This window comes from Lithobates pipiens, unplaced genomic scaffold (assembly GCF_037356315.1).
Source record: "Lithobates pipiens isolate NorthernLeopardFrog02 unplaced genomic scaffold, aLitPip1_a1.2 Scaffold_10, whole genome shotgun sequence".
Classification (NCBI taxonomy): Eukaryota; Metazoa; Chordata; class Amphibia; order Anura; family Ranidae; genus Lithobates; species Lithobates pipiens.
The window spans coordinates 63,830,073-63,841,150 of NW_027507686.1; positions in this window are offsets into that span (position 1 = coordinate 63,830,073).

Consider the following 11,078-nt stretch of genomic DNA (forward strand, 5'->3'; position numbering starts at 1 on the left):
ATTACATCTGGGATGTTACCGCACTTGTGCTCCATTGAGATCCACGAGTCTCTGTCACGGTGGCAGAGAGGACTTAAATAAAAAATGAATGTAAAATGAATGATGCAGCTGTGTAAATTTTCACAGAAGCTGGCAGGGAGAAGCATCACTGGCTTCTGTAAGAAGGGGTGGTGGTTTGAGAGTGGGGGCTGCAGATTCTGACCATACTTCCTGTTAAACCCCAAATACAGGTGTATTGTGTAACAAGCTCCGAAAGGAGTTAGCCTTTAAAATAGTATTACTTTAGCATTTGCATTGTTTTGCACACAATACTTTAGGCCTGTTGATTACTAAAAAAATAAAAAAAATAAAAAATAGATATACTTATATTCTGAAAGCAGATACTCTGGAAAAATAGTTGTAGTTCAATTTTTTTTTTTTTTTATGTCACACGATATTACCGCAACAGTTTATCAAGTAAAAAAGAAAAAACACACCAAGGTTAATTTTAAGTCACACAAAACACAATATATTACCAATTTGTTGGTAAAATATAAAAGACGAGGTTGTGCCGAGTAAAAGGCTATATAACATATCAAGCCTTGAAATTGCATGCCTGTGGAACTTTGCTAACCTAATATTTCAATAAGAGGCGCTTATTGACCTACAGGTAATCAGTTTAGTGATATCCATGAATAATGGGCCTAGAATTAATGTTCTCACTCTCACGTGTGCAGTGATATGCAACATGTGTAGAGTAATCAATGTTTTAATGCACTGGCACCCCGACACTTGTGTTTATTATTGCATGTACATGTATGTGGCTCTAATTTTATTTTTATTTTTTTGGGGGGGGGGGGAGAATTTTATATAGTTTGGCGCAACTTTTCTTTTTACAGTGAAATTTCATCACATAGGAGACATGAAGTCCACCTAAACTGACAGGACTGAAAAGGAGAGCATTAATCATAGAAGCAGCCAAGAGGCCCATGGTAACTCTGGGGGAGCTATAGATATCCACAGCTCAGGTGGGAGAATTATCCACAAGACAACTATTAGTCGTGTATTCCACAAATCTGGCCTTAATGGAAGATTGACAAGAAGAAAGCCATTGTTGAAAGAAATCATAAGAAGTCCTGTTTGCAGTTTGCGAGAAGCCATGTGGGGGACACAGCAAACATGTGGAAGAAGGTGCTCGGGTCAAAAGAGAGCAAAATTTAACTTTTTGGCCTAAAAGAAAAATACTATGTGTGGCAGAAAACAAATACTGCAAATCATCCGGAACACACCATCCCCACCGTGAAACATGGTGTTCCAGCATCATCTTTTGGGGATGCTCTTCTTCAGCAGGGACAGGGAAGCTGGTCGGACTTGATGTTAAGATGGATGGAGCCAAATACAGGGCAATCTTAGAAGAAAACATGTTAGAGTCTGCAAAAGACTTGATACTGAGGCAGAGGTTCACCTTCCAGCAGGACAAAGACTCTAAACATACAGCCAGAGCTACAATGCAATGGTTTGTATCAAAGCATATTCGTGTGTTAGAATGGCCCAGTCAAAGTCCAGCCCTAAATCCAATTTAGAATTGGTGGCAAGACTTGGAAATTCCTGTTCACAGACGTTCTCCATCCATTCTGACAGAGCTTGAGCTATTTTGCAAAGAATGAGCAAAAATATCACTCTCTAGAAGTGCAAAGCTGGTAGAGACATGCCCAAAAAGACTTGCAGCTGTAATTGCAGCAAAAGGTGGATCTACAAAGTACCAACTCAGGGGGGCTGAATACAAATGCAGGGCACACTTCAAATATTTGTACAAGAATTTGAAAACCATTTATAAATTTTCCATCCACTTCACAATTATGTGCAAAGCGGGTGGAGACAAAAACAAAAAAAAGACTTGCAGCTGTAATTGCGGTGAAAGCTGGTTCTACAAAGTATTCATGTGGAACATTTTGAAGGGTATAAATACTTTTTCAAGGCACTGTGTATACAGGGCCTGTGTTTCAGCACCACGGATTCCTTTAGTGTCTTCAGTGAAACTTACCATAGTTCCTTCCTCCAACCCCTACTTGGCTACCGGACTCGAAAGTGACATAGCGGTCAGAGGAAGGGGACACAGTGTGCTCAGGAGACACAGGTAATGGACACTCCTTAAGTACTGAATGGAAAAAAAAAAAAAAATCACTGGTGAAGGCAGCAGTGCTGGAATGTAGGGGAGGCAAGAGACACTGGCTGCTGGGCAGAGTAGTATAAATTGATTATTTTTTTGCAGGAGATTGCCAGGTTAAAGCGGGGTTCCACCCTAAAGTGGAACCTCCGCTAATCGGAATCCTCCCCCCTCCGGTGTCACAATTGGCACCTTACAGGGGGGAGGGAGGTGGAGATACCTGTCAAAGACAGGTATTTACACCCACTTCCGGGCATAGACTCCCGTGGGAGTCTATGTCATTTCCTGTCCTGGCGCGCTGTCTGCTGGGACACACGCATCGATCGGCCTCGGCATCGCTGGAACCCGGGACAGGTGAGTGTCCATTTATTAAAAGTCAGCAGCTGTAGTATTTATAGCTGCTGGCTTTTAATATTTTTTTTTTTGGTGGAATCCCTCTTTAAAGCAGAACTAAAGTCCATACTTACTCTTCCATTACTGGTCCAAACGTAGCTCACTGGCATCTACTTGGCTCCGAGTGCCGGGCTGTGGCCTTTTTTTATTGGCCAGCACAGGATGACATCACTCCTGAGCATCAGGTCAGTCATCCTGGTGCACAGGCACTGTGCTTGAATGTAAACTAATGCCGCGTACACACGACCAGACTCTCCAGCAGACTAGGTCAGACGGAATCAGTCAGTCGAACAATCCAATCGTGTGTAGGCTAATCCAATCGTTTTTCGTTTAAAAAAATAAAATAAAATCAGACGAACCTAGGAATAGAACATGTTTCAAATCTGTCCGACAGACTCAATTCTTAACGGGAAAAACATTCATCTGTATGGTGTATTTTTTTTAATCCCGTCTTATATCATCACGTTCAAAAGTCTGTTCGCGTGTGACCATGTGCGTTTGGAAAGTCAGTCGGAACTCTGCCAAAAGTCCGGTCATGTGTAAGCGGCAAGATGCACTTGCAGTGCAATAAAGAGCCTGCCACATGCAGTCTTTAAACACTTGCTGCACAGGGCAATTTCTATTATTTTTCATAGGCATGTTAAAAAAAAATAATAATAATAATAAAAAAAATCTGGGGCGCAATGCGCGCGAGCAACTCAGATGGCCGCTTGACTCCTTTGCTCTGCGCCGTCGGAAACAAAACCTTGCCTAATCCGACATAGACGCGCAGGAGAAGCGGGACACATATCTCCGGAAGATCGGGAACACTCCAGGTAGTCTCCGGTGATGCACCGCTCGGCGAAAAAGCATCCGAGGAACCGGCAGCACAACAGGCCCCAGCCTCCAGCAAAGGTAGATCTAAAGCCTGACGATGACACAGAGGTGGAAACATTATGCTTGGGGGTGTTTTTCTGCTAAGGGGACAAGACAACTTCACCGAATCAAAGGGATGATGGAAGGGGCCATGTACTGTCAAATCTTGGGTGAGAACCTCAGCCAGGGCATTGAAAATGGGGCGTGGATGGGTCTTCCAGCATAATGATGACCACAACACATGGCCAAGGAAACAAAGGAGTGGCTCAAGAAGCACATTAAGGTCCTGGAGTAGCCTAGCCATTTTCCAGACCTTAATCCGATAGAAAATATATGGAGGGAGATGAAGGTACAAGTTACTTAATGGCAGCCTTGAAACCTTATTGACTTGGAGAGGATCTGCAAAGAGGAGTGGGACAAAATGCCTCCTGAGATGTGTGCAAACCTGATGGCCAACTACAAGAAACGTCTGACCTCTGTGGTTGCAAAGTCATGTTTTGCAAAGGGGTCAAATGCTTATTTCACTAAATGTAAATCCATTTCTAACTTTGTTTTGAAAAACGCATTGCCGTCGTCCTTGCTGTGCTTTTTGGGCGCTAGCGGTGCGCTTTTAACCCCTGCTAGCGGCCAAATAAAGGGTTCAAAGCGCTGCTGCCACGGCGCTTCCAATTGATTTCAATGCTAAAATATTTCCATTTATCGGTTATATCTATCAAAATCCATAGGTCATTTTTGGCTTTTAACTCTATGAGGGATGGGGGGGCTGGGGTTGTGCTAGAAGTGATTTGGGCTGGAAGGAGGGATTCGAGTGGGATGCGAGTTGGGAGGCAGGATTGGGGGACATAACTGTAGTGTATACTACCACTTTGAATTTTTGAATTGGATATACTGATGACAAGTGACTCGCTGCTGCAGGCACCTTATAGCTTATCCGTATCTAAATGTGATTGGTGGGGCTGCACTGCTGTAGTGATTGTCAAATTAATTTATGCAAGAAAGCTAACTTAACATTGGTGTGCAAGGATGTAAAAAATGGTAATTCAAATAATGTGACATTTTTTTTTTTTTTTTTTTTATGCCACTCAGTAGGATTCTAGTTATTGATTCTTTTTAATCAGTTTGCCTCTCAGAATCCTAATCTTTGTGATTAACATCATTGTGGCCGGGTGTTTTTCTTTTTTTTTTTTTCCCCTTTGTCTTCTCGTTATACTATATATCTGTTTAATGTTTTTCCATTTAAAAGGAGAAGACCATGTACATTTTAAAGAAAAAAGAAATACAAAGAAAGAGAACAACAATATCAATGAATAAAACTCTCTTCTCCCCGATTCTATTTTACCCTCATACAATTAGTTACCTAGTCGTTAATCATTTATTCTTTATTTAATTAAGTTATACCTCCCTCACCCTTCCCTCTTCTCTAATTATCTGTTAACCTTCCCTATCTCCGCAGCTCTATTCCATTAATGCTTGTGTATAATGCTTCGTCTTTTTAAATATTCTCCATTTTTCCCATATTCTATAAAATTGTGTCATTCTATCTTCCTCCATTTTTCTTAGATATTCCATATTATTTATGTATTCAATTTTTTGAATCCATTCTCTTATCGAGGGTCCTTTCACCTGTAACCAGTTTTTTGGTATTAAGGCTTTTGCAGCATTAAGTAAAACGGGAATTAATGACTTTCTTGTTCTTCTTTTGGATTGCTTACTCATTTTTTCTTCTGCTCCCAAGAACAAACACTCCCCTGGGGATAAAGGTATTTTTTGCCCCGTTATCTTCTCTATATACTCTATTATTTTACTCCAGTATTTGTTTATTACTGGACATTCCCACCAGAGATGGAAAATTGATCCATATAAACCACAGTTTCTCCAACATAGTTTGGAGTTGGAGGGATCAATTTGATGTAATTTATCTGGTGTTAAGTGCCATCTCATTAAGCATTTGTAATTTACTTCAATAGATCTTATATCATGTATGGAATCATATATCGAGTTAATCATTTGGGTCTCGTCTACTCTGTAGCCCAGGTCTTTCTCCCATTTGACTATAGATGGGATGTTTCCTTGGCCCTCTAATTCAGAAAGACCGTCGTATATTTGTGAGACACAATGTTTAACTGCTGATTTCCTTATACATAATTTTTCCATGAATGTTAAACTACTTTCTTTTCTTATTGGTTTTGGGATGGAGTTCACAAAGTGCTGGATCTGATGGTATTCCCAATCTTTTAACCTTCGCCATTTATGCTTCGTCATTAAGTCAAATTTTGGCATTAACTTCCCCTCCCTTATAATGTCTTTTAATTGTAAGTCTTTCAATTGTTTCCCTAATGGAGTGTCGTGTCCTGGTGTAAAAAAACTCGTACCCTCTAGGGGGATTAAGGGTGAATTGTGTTGCCACTTATTTTTACTTTGTGTTGTGTCCCAGTTTTTCAGTGTCATTAATGTGATTTCATGTGTGCTATTACTAATTTCTCTAAATTTTGGTGGAATCCATGTATTTTTTTGTAGTTGTGACCCCATTAATATCTCCTCTATTTTTACCCATTTTTTTTTAGTGGTTGAGTTTGACCATTCGACCAATCTCGATATTGTGATTGCTAAATAATATCTGTGTATGTCTGGTAGTGCCAATCCTCCCCGTTTTTTTTTCCTTGTTAATAAATTATATTTAATTCTAGGTTTTTTGTTTTGCCATATAAATTTTAACAATAACGCTCTTATTATATTAAAAAAGCAAGTTGGTATTTTTATCGGAAGCATTTGCATTTTGTATGTAATTTTTGGCAATACCACCATCTTCAACACATTAATTCTTCCCATCCAGGATATTATTCCTTTGTTCATCTTTTTTAGTAATTCCTTAATTTCATTTATCAAAGGAATATAATTAGCTTGGTATAACCCTTGAATTGACTTTGTTATTTTAATCCCTAAATATGTTATATCTTTTTTACCCCATGTAAAAGGGAATTTCTGCCGTGTCAATTCTTCGTCTTGTGAGTTTAATCCGATATTTAGAATAACAGTTTTGATTGGATTTATTTTAAAATTAGAGAGAGCCCCATAATCTCCCATCTCCTTTATCAGGCCTACTAACGATGTTTGGGGGTTGGTCATATATAGGAGTATGTCGTCTGCATATGCCGCGACTTTATGTTCTTCCCCCCCCATCCTTATTCCTTCAATGACTGGATTAGTTCGAATTTTTGCTAATAGGGGTTCCAGGGCTATCACATATAATAAAGGCGAGAGGGGACACCCCTGTATTGTGCCGTTATGCATATCAAAAGCAGACGACATACTCCCATTAACCCCCACTCTGGCTGATGGAAACGTGTATAAGTTATTCACCCATTTCATCATTTTTGGCCCCAAGCCATATGTTTGTAGTGTTTCCATGATAAAGATCCAATCTACTCGATCGAAGGCTTTTTCGGCGTCGATCGACACCAATATCATTGGAGGTTTAGTTTCACCGTCTTTCCCCATTAGTAATAGCGTTCGAAGGCTATTGTCTCGTCCCTCTCTTCCCGGAACAAACCCTACTTGATCTCCGTTAATCATTTCTGGGAGTAGTTTTTTTATCCTCGTTGCTATTACTTTTGCATATAACTTAGTATCCGTGTTTAGCAACGCTATTGGACGGTAGTTAGAGCAGATCGAAGGGTCTTTACCGGGTTTTGGAATAAGGGTGATATTTGCTAGTAATGATTCTTTTCTCATGGACTCATCTTCTACCAATTTATTCCAATATTTACACAAGTGGGGGACCAGTAGTTGTTTAAATTTTTTGTAATATCTGATGGTAAACCCATCGGGTCCTGGGCTTTTCCCATTGGGCATATCGTTTATTGCGTTCTCTATTTCTTCTGAGGTGATTGGTTCTTCTAAATATCTGGCCCTCTCTGGAGTTATTTTTGGTAGGTCTATTTCCTTCAGATATTCCTGTATTTTGATTTTTCTAGTCTCCTTTTGCTTTTCAGTCTCCCTACTCCTAATTGCGTATAGTGCGCCATAATATGTTTTGAACGCTTCTGCAATTTCTGATGTTCTATATTTTATTTCTCCTACCGCATTCCTAATCTTTTCTATATAATTAATGGCTTTTTTCTCCCTTACCAGTCTAGCCAGATGTTTCCCCGTCTTATTTCCCCACATATATCTCTCTTTCGCTACATTTTTATAAGTTTTTCTTGCGTCTTGTTCCGTTCTGTTGTTTAATAGAGTACGTTTGTGTATTATTTCTTTATATATATTTTTATCGAGGTGAGACTTATGTGTTTGTTCTAATAAATAGAGTTCTTCTTTTAAGTCATTTTGCTGCTTTTCCTTTTCTTTTTTTTTCCAGGACCCTATGGATATTAGTTTCCCCCTGATTATGGCTATATGGGCCTCCCAGAGTGTAGCCCTTGGGATCTCTTCTGAGTCATTAAATAAGAAATATTGTTCGATTTCGTTTTTAACAATATTTTCTATTTCCGCGTTTTCTAATAGAGACTCATTTATTCTCCATGTCCCTTTACTAAATTCTCTTCCTGGCTCTTTTAATTTTATTATTACCGGTGCATGATCTGAAAGGGTTATGGATCCTATTTTTGCTTCTAATATATTTTCTAATAATTCATGGTCGACGAATATATAATCCAATCTGACGTACATGTCGTGTACTGTAGAACAATATGTATAATCTTTTTTCCCTGTATTAAATATTCGCCAAGTATCCATTCATTGTTGCTGGACCATCTTCTTTTTTAGGGTTGCATGTTGTTTAATTTCATGTACCATGCCCAGTGACGTACTATCTATGTTCGGGTCAATGGCAAAATTAATATCACCACCCAGGATTATATGACCCTGTTTGTGTGTATCTAATTCAGAATTTTGTTTAAATATTTTTTTGGGCCTTTATTGGGACAATATATATTTGCTAGTGTATATCTATTTCTTTCTATACATCCTTTTACAAATAGAAACCTCCCCTGTGGATCCGTTATTATTTCTTCCATTTTCCATTTGACCTTGTTGGAGATCCCAATTGCCACTCCCCTAGCGCCCCTAGTTGGGGTATCTGCATAGTACCATGTTGGATACTTCTGTGTGTTTAATCTAATACAAACATCCAACATCAGGTGCGTTTCTTGTAAAAAACACAATATCTACAGAATGTCCCTCTATCTCCCTCAGTATATTATTTCTTTTTTTTGGAGAATTCATTCCTCTGACATTATATATTGCTATTTTAATTTCTGTCATTATACATGCATAATACTTTTTCTAACATTTTTTGCTAGGAGATATGGATTTGTGCTAACAGATTTAACCCTCCCACCCTTCCCTCTACCCACCTCCCTCCTCCCCTTACCCCTCTCATCCCTCCCCCCTCCTTGTACCCCTGCAAGATGTAAAATTGACCTATTGGTCCGGGACCTTTTGTCTGGAACACCCTCGTTCCAATTATCCCTTGGCCCTAGGGTGGAATTCCGTTTAATGGTGCCTTCGCCCATCTCGCCTTACACTGGCAAGGTGGTTATCCCGCACACTAGGGGCACCCCCCGCCCCCCACCGCCCACCACCCCCCCCCCGGCCCCACCAACCCAACTCTTCCCATCCCCCTCTCCCCAACGAAGGGGGGAGGAGGGGACCGGGCAGAGACAGAGGAGGGACACGTCAGCCAGGCTATAACTCCCTTATTAATTTGCATCTATCTCAATCTCACCTCCCCCCCTCCAGGCAACGAGGGGAGGGACCAATTTTTTAGGTTCCTGATTATATATTAAGCCTTATCGAATAACTTTACCAAACCTTCTCCACGATTAACGGATGTTGTAGGTTAATATTTAATATTTAATATTTAATATATTTACGTCCATTTGCCATTTACTCAATAGTTATTTGTAATAGGAATTATCTTGGTATTATAATTCTATGATATCTTCAACATTTTCAACATTCCACAATTTCTTTCCAATACAGCATTTCCATTTTTATTTTTTGTTTTTACTAACCTTCATGAGATTTCTGTCCTTATTCCAGTATAATACAATACAATACAATACCTTCCTGAGTCCTGGGGATTGTATCCTACTTTGACCAGTAGATGGCGTCCGGAACTCACAGAAGGCTTTCCCGAGGTTAGCGAAGATTTCCGAGCGCCAGAGCACCGAGCCCTTCACTTCCCGCCGATCCAATAGACCGGCCACGCCGGCGCACGTTCAGGCAATCGCCAGGACCCAGCGAGACCTGCAGAGGATCCGCGTCCTCAACCGGAGCGCCGCTCAGTAACGTGCGGCATGTTCCGGATCAAGGGGGAGAGACAGAGGGAGAAGGTAGGGGAGAAGATTTCTTTTTTCGGGTGCGGGACAGCCCGAGTGTCGGATCAAGAAAGGCCGGCAGGGAGGACTAGAAGGGAGCCGCGCTCAGCGGCATTCTCCGAACGGTGGGGGCCATGGAGCACACCAGAGCGCTAGGTGCCGACACGCACCATCACAGACTCCTCCCCCGGAAGGCCTGATTTTCTCTGCAAATAATGTGACATTGAGCAAATAAATATCTAAAAACGTGAGAACTCATAATACAATCCATACCACTTTAGGTGATGATTACAGTGCAATAAATATTTGAAAAAGAAGATGCAAATAAATATATAAAATATGTAGGCATTCATCTGCCAATATTCAATGATTGCTATGAAGATGGCAGAATATTAATTATGATTTATAGACTGTGATATTGGCGTGTTTAGCTCAAGTGGATAGATGCATTTTGGTGCAGTGAGTCCACATCAGACAGGCATTTATAGTTAAAAACAAAACAAAGGTCCATCCAGGAATCTCACGCAGGGGTCCAAGCTTCAATTAAATACACAAAATCAAAATCTCTTGTACTATGTCTGCAGTCTCTGACCATCTCCTGTAGTCTGTCTGCAGTCTCTGATCATCTCCTGTACTATATCGGCAGTCTCTGATCATCTCCTGTATCTTGTCTGCAGTCTCTGACCACCTCCTGTACTGTCTGCAGTCTCTGACCATCTCCTGTATCATGTCTGCAGTCTCTGACCATCTCCTGTATCATGTCTGCAGTCTCTGACCATCTCCTGTATCATGTCTGCAGTCTCTGACCATCTCCTGTATCATGTCTGTAGTCTCTGACCATCTCCTGTATTATATCTGCTGTCTCTGCCCATCTACCGCACTTTGTCTGCAGTCTCTGACCATTTCCTGTATCAAAAGAAAAAATAAACCGCGCTTGGGTAAAAATAGTGAAAAAACAAACTAACAGTGTATAATGTAGGCAGCAGCGATAAATGCGATATAAACACTCAACAATAGTACAAAAATACAAAAGGCTGCGCCAACCCTCTAACCAATTATATAAAGAAAATAAAATAATAATTATATATAAATGAAATATAAATAATTAATATATAAATAATTGATGCAATCAAAACACCTCAAGTGCATAAAAATCAAAAAAAGGAAGTGCATAAAAAATGACAATGCAAAAAATCCATTCATAAAAAGTTCATGTGTAAGTCCATATAATTAGCAATTATGTTCTTAAATGAAGACACCACAGTGATTCAACACACTCTGAATGCGCACAAGTGCCCGTCACCATATAGTGAGTGCGCTTACCAGAGGGTATATATGTATGCAGTTTCTTAACATCTTGTGTA